At 44.0% G+C, this 11253-nt stretch overlaps 1 non-coding gene across 1 annotated transcript; it reads right to left on the reverse strand.

Annotated features, from left to right (window-relative positions):
• Positions 1-901: 901 nt before the first annotated feature.
• Positions 902-1100, reverse strand: LOC144498015 (U2 spliceosomal RNA). Its single transcript, XR_013498603.1, has one exon. It is a non-coding gene; the product is annotated as a U2 spliceosomal RNA (small nuclear RNA).
• Between the last annotated feature and the right edge of the window lie 10153 nt (positions 1101-11253).

Here is an 11253-nt window from a genome sequence, read left to right on the forward strand (position 1 = left end):
TTTCCAGCGCTTCCACATCCTTCTTATAGTGAGGTGACCAGAACTGCACACAATATTCCAAATGTGGTCTCACCAAGGACCTGTACAGTTGCAGCATAACCCCACGGCTCTTAAACTCCAACCCCCTGTTAATAAAAGCTAACACACTATAGGCCTTCTTCACAGCTCTATCCACTTGAGTGGCAACATTTAGAGATCTGTGGATATGGACCCCAAGATCTCTCTGTTCCTCCACAGTCTTCAGAACCCTACCTTTGACCCTGTAATCCACATTTAAATTAGTCCTACCAAAATGAATCACCTCACATTTATCAGGGTTAAACTCCATTTGCCATTTTTCAGCCCAGCTTTGCATCCTATCTATGTCTCTTTGCAGCCTACAACAGCCCTCCACCTCATCCACTACTCCACCAATCTTGGTGTCATCAGCAAATTTACTGATCCACCCTTCAGCCCCCTCCTCTAAGTCATTAATAAAAATCACAAAGAGCAGAGGACCAAGCACTGATCCCTGCGGCACTCCGCTAGCAACCTGCCTCCAATCCGAAAATTTTCCATCCACCACCACCCTCTGTCTTCGATCAGATAGCCAGTTACCTATCCAATCGGCCAACTTTCCCTCTATCCCACACCTCCTCACTTTCATCATAAGCCGACCGTGGGGGACCTTATCAAACGCCTTACTAAAATCCATGTATATGACATCAACTGCCCTACCTTCATCAACACACTTAGTTACCTCCTCAGGGAGAACTCTGTGTCCACCTGACCACCCCAGTCTATATTATCAGTTCCAGGGATGAGTTGCTACCTGAAACATTAACCTGTTTTTAGATGCTTGCACACTGACTGATTTCCCCATAATTTCTTATTTCAATTTTTAAAAATTTTATTTCTTTCTCAAAGTTACAATGCCCAATGTGTAGAGTGAACAGGGCAAGCCCTTCATCCATCTCTTTGCATGCTCCAAAAAACAATTCAAATTCAAATTGAATCCAAATCATGGTCCCCACAAAGATCCAAGCTGACAAGAACAGCCATTACACCTGATCTCATGCTTGATCCTATGCTTGATCTTAGCCAAAAGGCTGAGAAGCGATAGTTCAAAATTTCAATCATTGTAGTTTAAGGTAAAAGACTTCTGCTGAAGAATGCCAGGTCTTGAAGTGAAATTAGGAAACACTTCTAAACATAAAGGTTGGTACAAGTTTGGAACATTCTCAAAAAGTAATTGATGCTTAGTACATGGTTACCTTTAAACCTCAGATTGATGGATCTCCATTAGCCAGAGATATTACAGGATATGGGGCAAAGTTAGGGGTTATATCTTGAGGATCTCGGAATTCTGAAATAATCACACTTTTAGACACATACAAAAGCTTTTCTTCAAATGTATTTATCAGATCACATTATGTGCTGCGGACAATACAATACACTGTTAGTTCCACACACTGATTGTAGTGCTGTAGTGACTAATGTGACACCCTGGATACTTGTGCCTACACATGCACGAACATATGGTCGCAATTTTCCTATCCCGCCTACCACAGGAATCGTAGCAGGCAGGGGCAGATCATGCAAAGGTTGACCTCGGACAGGATTTTCCAGTCTTGGGGCGAGCGTGGCCGGAAAATCCCACCAATCATTCCGAAATCACGTTGGAAAAATATAACAATATAGCATATTTAGGTCTCAGATTAACCATGATCTGACTTAATGGCAGAACAGGCTAACTGGCTTTCTCCTGTTCCTCCTTTTAATAAACTGATGTATGGGTTGGAGGGAGAGAAGGGGAGAGAGCTGGAGTGTCTCCAGCTGGGTCTGGTTTCAGGTCTGGCAAACCTCACAACACCAGGTTAAAGTCCAACACGTTTATTTGGAATGACCAGCTTTCGAAGCATTGCTCCTTCATCAGGTGAGTCACTCCAGTCCAATGCCGGCATCTCCACATCATGGCTAAATCTGTCACCAATAATTCCAGGATGTACAGAATCTGATGGGCGGGTGACCCCAAATTCTCTCTTTCCCACACCCAGGTGACCCTGGAGAAAGATCACATGATGTTCACTGGGTATGCCTGACAGCCTGTATTGATGCATGTTGCTGAAGTCAAGCTCCAACTGTCTTAGATTCCTGGGAAAAATGTGGAGATCTGGCATAGCATTTCTAATTAAGTCAGTCAGAATCTTGAAGGCAACCAACATCTCAATTACACCACTTTGATGAATTAAGATGTATCCCTGCCTAGACTCATCTATTCCAGTCAATACCATTGATTTTCATGGTGTCCAGGGTATAAGAAATGTGTCTTGAGGCAGCAGGACTTGGGTTGGGAGGGTGACGTCAGGGCTACAGGAGTGAACAATTGATATATCTTCATGACATTAAGCTCCAGAGAATGCAAGAAAAAGGCAACCCATGATATTAAAGAGACAAGCTGGAAGGTCTTGTGGCACAGTGGTAGCGCCCCTACCTCTGGATCAGAAGATCTGGGTATGAGTCCAACACCAAGACTTGTTAGCCATGGAAGTAGCGTTCAATGGGCTGATAATCAGCTTGGGAATCCTTCCATCACTATTTCCTAAAGGGTAAAAAACAGTGTAGGTGTGAAGATATGCTACAACAAAGACAAGAAATAGGTTCACCTGCATCGTGTCTGATTCCTGCTGCCAGTGTTCTTATGTTTGATCTGTTTTTAGACTGATGATGATCCATTTGGGGTTTATTAACTTACCACCTCCACCATGTTCCTAGTACTTATTCTCTTCTTATATAAACTCGCCTGGAACTAATTTTCTTATTACTTCCAGCTGGGTAATTCATTGATATAGCAATACAACCGAGAACAGAAGTAGGAATTCTGTGACTATAATGTAAAACATCAAATTCAGATTTATTTAGCATCAGCCACTTCAGCTGTTCTTGCGATTTAGTAAATGTCCAATTAAAATATATCTCAGCCAATACTTCAAAGATTGACAGTAACAGCTGAATTTCTTTTTAGCTGAAGTAAGCACAATTAATAATTAATAACCTCCCACCAACGCCTGAACTAAAGCGTTTTAAATTCAGTCATTTACTTCAAGCAAACACAAATTTCACCCTTGGATTAAGGAATTTCGTAGACAAGTATTTTGACATATTTGTGCGTGCTAAAACTAAAGGGCCTTATGTGATAATAAAGTAGAGCAGTGAGTGACTAAATTAGAATGAAATGCAATTTGTTACTGTCAGATTTCATGAAGATGTTTGATGTTTGTCTCTACACTGATAAGACATGGGTGAAGTGTGAAAGAATACATGCATTGGAGACAGGTTGTAATATTCAACAATACCCTCAGCCTTATGAGAAATATCTTTTGTGCTGTCTTTGTATTGGCCATCCGGATATTGTCTGGAAATTGGGCTTTCATCCAATGGTTGCTTTTCTTAATTTAAGAGTGGGATTCTATTTTTCTTTTCAAACTGCACGTCACCTTTGAATGCCAAGCCAGCCAGGTACCCTGCTCAAAGATTATGTGGGGAGAGAATAGAGCCAATGTTTCAAGTCAGGATGACTTGAAACATTGGCTCTATTCTCTCTCCACAGATGCTGTCAGACCTGCTAAGATTTTCCAGCATTTTCTCTTTTTGCTTCAGTTTTCAGCAGCCGCAGTCATTTGCCTTTGCTCAAAGATTATGATTTGTTAGATTTGACTCATTGGTTTGTCTGGGATTGTGTACTGTGATGTAGAGATGCCGGCGTTGGACTAGGGTAAACACAGTAAGAAGTCTCACAACACCAGGTTAAAGTCCAACAGGTTTATTTGGTAGCAAAATCCACTAGCTTTCGGAGTGCTGCTCCTCCATCAGGTAAGTGGGAGTTTTGTTCACAAACAGGGCATATAAAGACACAAACTCAATTTACAAAATAATGGCTGGAATGCGAGTCTTTACAGGTAATCAAGTCTTAAAGGTACAGACAATGTGAGTGGAGAGAGCGTTAAGCACAGGTTAAAGAGATGTGTATTGTCTCCAGACAGGACAGTTAGTGAGATTTTGCAAGCCCAGGCAAGTCGTGGGGGTTACAGATAGTGTGACATGAACCCAAGATCCCGGTTGAGGCCATCCTCATGTGTGCGGAACTTGGCGACCAAGGAGGCCTTCACAACACATGACAGCGCAGAGTCGTTGAGCAGAGACTGATAGCCAAGTTCCGCACACATGAGGACGGCCTCAACCGGGATCTTGGGTTCATGTCACATTATCTGTAACCCCCACGACTTGCCTGGGCTTGCAAAATCTCACTAACTGTCCTGTCTGGAGACAATACACATCTCTTTAACCTGTGCTTAACGCTCTCTCCACACACATTGTGTGTACCTTTAAGACTTGATTACCTGTAAAGATTTGCATTCCAACCATTATTTTGTAAATTGAGTTTGTGTCTTCATATGCCCTGTTTGTGAACAAAACTCCCACTTACCTGACGGAGGAGCAGTGCTCCGAAAGCTAGTGGATTTTGCTACCAAATCAACCTGTTGGACTTTAACCTGGTGTTGTAAGACTTCTTACATTGTGTACTGTGAGCAGTGTTTTATGACATCTGTATTTCTTGTATTACTATATTTGCTATATGCCCAACCCACTATTTTTGATGCTGTGGGCTCATAAATGTTTTGATATGATGGAAACACAGTTTCCTTTAGGCAAATGACATTTTTTTCATTTAAGTTAACACAAGGAATATCTGGGAGTGTGACAATATGCGCAGGAGTCCTTTAGACAAAAATGTTCCAAAAGCACTGTCTTTGGCTTCTCTGAAACACCAGGGCATGCTTTAGAATTATCCAGGGTCAGTTTATTCTCATATAGAGCAAATGTTTGCACACAGCAGGGGGTCAACTTTTGGGCAACCAACTTGCAGAGCGTGTTGGCCAGCAGTCCATTCCTGTGGCAAAAAGGCCCTGCAATTTTGGGGGTTTGCCTGCCACATTTAAACAAGGCAATCTATGGACCTCCAAATGGGCATCAGACAACAGGAGAGAAGCAAGGTAAGAAAGAATTTTCATTTATGTAGCATCTTTCATGACCTCAGGAAGTCCTAAAAAGCTTTACAGCCAATGAATTACTTTTGAAGTGTAACCACAGTTCTAAAGTAAGAACCAGAGCAGCTAATTCCAGCAGTGTGATAATAACCAGATAATCTGTAACCTGTGTTAATGGGTGGGATTTTCCAACCCTTCCCACTGGCGGGATCCTCTGGTCCCGCCAAAGGCGACCCCCACCACAGTGGGTTTCTGGGCGGCGGGACAGGCGAGCCATGCAATATGCCATAGAAATTGGCAGGACTGGAAGATCCCACCAGCAGCCAATGACAAGTCTCCTCCGCCACCAGGAATCACACCGTGGGGGTGGGGGCAGAAAATCACAATGTGGGGGTTGGGGGGGATGGGGGTTGGGGGGGGTGGCAGAAAATCTGGCTCAATGTCATTGCTTGACAGATAAATATTGGCCAGAATATCAAGGAGCATTCCTCTGTTCTTCTGTCAAATTGTGCCAGATCTTTTATGTCCATCTAAGAGTTTAGATGAGCTCTTGCACCAATGTCTCATCAAAAAATAACGCCTCTGACAATGTTGCACTCCTTCAGTCCTACACTGAAGTATCAGCTTGGTATTTGTGCTCAAGTCTTGGAGTGGGACTTGAACACAATTGATTCAGAAGAATACACTGAGGCCTATAGATCGACCTGGAGTAGTCACCAGCAAGGTACATGTGTCAGGGATGGAGGGCTGATTGTAGAGTGGCTATTGATTGAGTTTTATAAAATAGCGTGGATACTAGATTGTCTTCCTGTGGACTAGTTATTTCAACTGGATAGCATAGGGAGGACTAGGGATCATGCATACAAATTATGTCAGGGCAAGTTGAATGCCAGGCAAAAACAGAAAATGCTGGAAAATCTCAGCAGGTCTGTGGGGAGAGAATAGAGCCAACATTTTGAGTCAGGATGACCCTTCATGAGAGTTTGAATGCTAGGCAATTGCAGGGGAGGTGATGGCCTCGTGATGGCCTGGATTCTATTAATCCAGAAAACCAGCTAATGTTCTGTGGAACCTGGGTTTGAATCCCGCCATGGCAGGTGGTGGAATTTGAATTCAATTTTAAAAATCTGGAATTAAGAATCTAATGCTGACCATGAAAATGTTGTCAATTGTCAGAAAAAAACCCATCTGGTTCACTATTGTCCTTTAGGGAAGGAAATCTGCCATTCTTACCGGGTCTGGCCTACATGTGACTCCAGAGCCACAGCAATGTTGTTGACTCTCAACTGCCCTCGGGCAACTAGGGATGGACAATAAATGCTGGCTAGCCAGTGACACTCACGTCCCATGAATGAATATTTAAAAATATATATTTTCTCAGAGAATAGTGGTACCGTGAAACAAGATGCAAGTTCATGCGATGAATGTTGATCCCTGTAACATAGATCAAGATCAATATAATATCATGGACTGGTTTTAAAGATCCAAAGGGAATAGAAAGGAATGTTTTCCCCTCTCCCAGCAGGAGGAGGAGCAGTCTCTGGGTGAGTATAAAAACTCACTTTAACCCGGGGATCGGGGCCTAGTTTCGGGAGCTGTTCGGAGGAGGAGGAGCAGTCTCTGGGTGAGTATAAAAACCTAACGGTAACTTCCTGTTTTCCACTTTTTCTTTCTTCAAAAGTGACGTCAGAGGGAAGCTGTGATCTGATTGGTTGATAGCAAATCTGCCCCAAATTTAAAAAAAACACAGCTAAACTCATAAACTTAAATTAAACTAATTAATTAATTAGAGATGGCTGGTCAGGTGATGTGCTTGAGCTGCTTGATGTGGGAGCTGGCAGATCCCATTGCGAGCAACAGCGACCACATCTGCAGTAAGTGTTGGCTGCTTGAAAAACTCCGGCTCAGAGTTGATGAGCTGGAGTCTGAGCTTCAAACACTGAGGCACATCCGGGAGGGGGAGACTTACCTGGACACTGTGTTTCAGGAGGCAGTCACACCTGTCAGAGTAAATAGTTTAAATCCTGCCAGTGGCCAGGGACAGCAGGGTGTGACTGCAAGTCAGGCAGGTAAAGGGAACCAGCAGTCAGGAACTCAGGAGCCTCAGCCCTTGACCCTGTCCAACAGGTACGAGGCACTTGCTCCCTGTGTGGATGGCAAACAGGGCTGCAGGAAGGATGAGTCAGCTGACCAAGGCACCATGGTTCAGCAGGCCATTCAAGGGGAGGAAGTAAATAGGCAAGTTGTAGTTGTAGGGGATTCTATTATCAGGGGGATAGATAGGATCCTTTGTGAGCAGGATAGAGTGTCCCGCATGGTATGTTGCCTGCCCGGTGCTAGGGTGCGGGACATCTCTGACCGGCTTGAAAGGATACTGGAGAGGGAGGGGGAGGATCCAGTTGTTGTGGTCCATGTTGGTACCAACAACATAGGCAAGTCTAGGAAAGAGGACCTGTTCAGAGATTATAAAGAGCTAGGATTCAAATTAAAAAACAGGTCCTCAAGGGTCATAATCTCCGGATTACTGCCCGAGCCACGTGCAAATTGGCATAGGGAGGCAAGAATAAGGGAAGTTAACACGTGGCTGAAAGAGTGGTGTGGGAAAGAAGGGTTCTTTTTCATGGGACACTGGCATCTGTTTTGGGGCAGGGGGGACCTATACCGTTGGGATGGTCTCCACCTGGACCGAGCTGGGATCAGTGTTCTGGCGAAGAGAGTAAATGGGGTGGTCAATAGGACTTTAAACTAGAGATTGGGGGGGAAGGGAAAGTCAGGGAACCAAGAGGTGAAGGAATCAGTGGGAAGCGTAGCTGCTTAGGATTACAAAAAATCACGAAAAGACAGCACTCAGGAGAGGTTACGATAGTCCCCATCTCACAAAATATGACACAGTGTCTGGAAAGGCTCAGTAGACCAAGGTCCACCACACTACGAAAACAAAAAGGGACGGTCAATAGGGAATTAAAGGTGCTATATTTAAATGCCCGCAGTGTCCGGAACAAGATAGATGAGCTTGTGGCCCAGATTGTGACTGGCAGGTATGATGTGGTAGGCATCACAGAGACGTGGTTGCAGGGGGTTCAGGACTGGCAGTTAAACATCCAGGGATTCACAACCTATCGAAAAGACAGAGGGGTGGGTAGAGGGGGCGGGGTTGCCTTGTTAATTAGAAATGAAATTAAATCAATAGCACTAAACGACATAGGGTCAGACGATGTGGAGTCTGTGTGGGTAGAGTTGAGGAACCACAAAGGCAAAAAAACCATAATGGGAGTTATGTACAGGCCTCCTGACAGTGGTCAGGACCAGGGGCACAAAATGCACCACGAAATAGAAAGGGCATGTCAGAAAGGCAAGGTCACAGTGATCATGGGGGATTTCAATATGCAGGTGGACTGGGTAAATAATGTTGCCAGTGGACCCAAAGAAAGGGAATTCATTGAATGTTTACAGGATGGCTTTTTGGAACAGCTTGTGATGGAGCCCACGAGGGAACAGGCTATTCTGGACTTAGTGTTATGTAATGAGCCAGACGTGATAAAAGATCTTAAAGTAAGGGAACACTTAGGAAGCAGTGATCATAATATGGTAGAATTCAGTCTGCAATTTGAAAGAAGGAAGGCAGAATCAGATGTGAAGGTTCTACAGTTAAATAAAGGTAATTACAGGCGCATGAGGGAGGAACTGACAAAAATCGACTGGAAGCAGAGCCTAATGGGAAAGACAGTAGAACAGCAATGGCAGGAGTTTCTGGGAGTAATTGAGGACACAGTGCAGAGGTTCATCCCAAACAAAAGAAAGGTTATCAGAGGGGGGATTAGGCAGCCATGGCTGACAAAGGAAGTCAGAGAATGCATCAAGGCAAAAGAGAGAGCCTATAATGTGGCAAAGAGTAGTGGGAAGTCAGAAGATTGGGAAGGCTATAAAAACAAACAGAGGATAACAAAGAGAGAAATAAGGAAGGAGAGGATCAAATATGAAGGTAGGCTAGCCAGTAACATTAGGAATGATAGTAAAAGTTTCTTTAAATACATTAAAAACAAACGGGAGGCAAAAGTAGACATTGGGCCGCTCCAAAATGACGCTGGTAATCTAGTGATGGGAGACAAGGAAATAGCTGAGGAACTTAATAAGTACTTTGCGTCAGTCTTCACAGTAGAAGACATGAGTAATATCCCAACAATTCAGGAAAGTCAGGGGGCAGAGTTGAATATGGTTGCCATCACAAAGGAGAAAGTGCTAGAGAAACTAAAAGGTCTGAAAATTGATAAATCTCCGGGCCCAGATGGGCTACATCCTAGAGTTCTAAAGGAGATAGGTGAAGAAATAGTGGAGGCGTTAGTTATGATCTTTCAAAAGTCACTGGAGTCAGGGAAAGTCCCAGAGGATTGGAAAATCGCTGTTGTAACCCCACTGTTCAAGAAGGGAACAAGAAAAAAGATGGAAAATTATAGGCCAATTAGCCTAACCTCAGTTGTTGGCAAAATTCTAGAATCCATCGTTAAGGATGAGATTTCTAAATTCTTGGAAGTGCAGGGTCGGATTAAGACAAGTCAGCATGGATTTAGTAAGGGGAGGTCGTGCCTGACAAACCTGTTAGAGTTCTTTGAAGAGATAACAAATAGGTTAGACCAAGGAGAGCCAATGGATGTTATCTATCTTGACTTCCAAAAGGCCTTTGACAAGGTGCCTCACGGGAGACTGCTGAGTAAAATAAGGGCCCATGGTATTCGAGGCAAGGTACTAACATGGATTGACGATTGGCTGTCAGACAGAAGGCAGAGAGTTGGGATAAAAGGTTCTTTCTCAGAATGGCAACCGGTGACAAGTGGTGTCCCGCAGGGTTCAGTGTTGGGGCCACAGCTGTTCTCTTTATATATTAACGATCTAGATGACGGGACTGGGAGCATTCTGGCCAAGTTTGCCGATGATACAAAGATAGGTGGAGGGGCAGGTAGTATTGAGGAGGTGGGGAGGCTGCAGAAAGATTTAGACAGTTTAGGAGAGTGGTCCAAGAAGTGGCTGATGAAATTCAACGTGGGCAAGTGCGAGGTCGTACACTTTGGAAAAAAGAATAGAGGCATGGACTATTTTCTAAACGGTGACAAAATTCATAATGCTAAAGTGCAAAGGGACTTGGGAGTCCTAGTCCAGGATTCTCTAAAGGTAAACTTGCAGGTTGAGTCCGTAATTAAGAAAGCAAATGTAATGTTGTCATTTATCTCAAGAGGCTTGGAATACAAAAGCAGGGATGTACTTCTGAGGCTTTATAAAGCACTGGTTAGGCCCCATTTGGAGTACTGTGAGCAATTTTGGGCCCCACACCTCAGGAAGGACATACTGGCACTGGAGCGGGTCCAGCGGAGATTCACACGGATGATCCCAGGAATGGTAGGCCTGACATACGATGAACGTCTGAGGATCGTGGGATTATATTCATTGGAGTTTAGGAGGTTGAGGGGAGATCTGATAGAAACTTACAAGATAATGAACGGCTTAGATAGGATGGACGTAGGGAAGTTGTTTCCATTAACAGGGGAGACTAGGACGCGGGGGCACAGCCTTAGAATAAAAGGGAGTCACTTTAGAACAGAGATGAGGAGAAATTTCTTCAGCCAGAGAGTGGTGGGTCTGTGGAATTCATTGCCACAGAGAGCTGTGGAGGCCGAGACGTTGAGCGTCTTCAAGACAGAAATTGATAAATTCTTGATTTCTCGAGGAATTAAGGGCTATGGGGAGAGAGCGGGTAAATGGAGTTGAAATCAACCATGATTGAATGGTGGAGTGGACTCGATGGGCCGAATGGCCTTACTTCCGCTCCTATGTCTTATGGTCTTATGGTCTTATTACTTGACTCCAGGTCAGTCCAGTGTCTCTACTGCGATAAATGCATAAAAATGGCAGCGAGTGGGGGCATATTGATTTTTAATTTTTAACACCTCCCCACAATACTCTCGACCCTTCTCATAATTCTCATCAGCCTGTTGCAAGTTAGGTCAGTTATGTTCCTGTGCTGAACTTAACACCTTAATCACTTCTTTTGCTTTTCATCAAATTTTGTGTCGCTTCAAATTTCTTGCCTATTTGTAATGAAGTCTTATCAGCATGGACTGAACAATAGCACGTTCTTCACATCATGATCCACCCGGAGAGGCACAAGTCTCCATCGGTGCAGCCACTGCTTACAATTGGTAATGAGAATTGCTCAGCTGTGCACAACAATTAG

The sequence above is a fragment of the Mustelus asterias genome, chromosome 8 (genome assembly GCF_964213995.1).
Source record: "Mustelus asterias chromosome 8, sMusAst1.hap1.1, whole genome shotgun sequence".
Taxonomy (NCBI): Eukaryota; Metazoa; Chordata; class Chondrichthyes; order Carcharhiniformes; family Triakidae; genus Mustelus; species Mustelus asterias.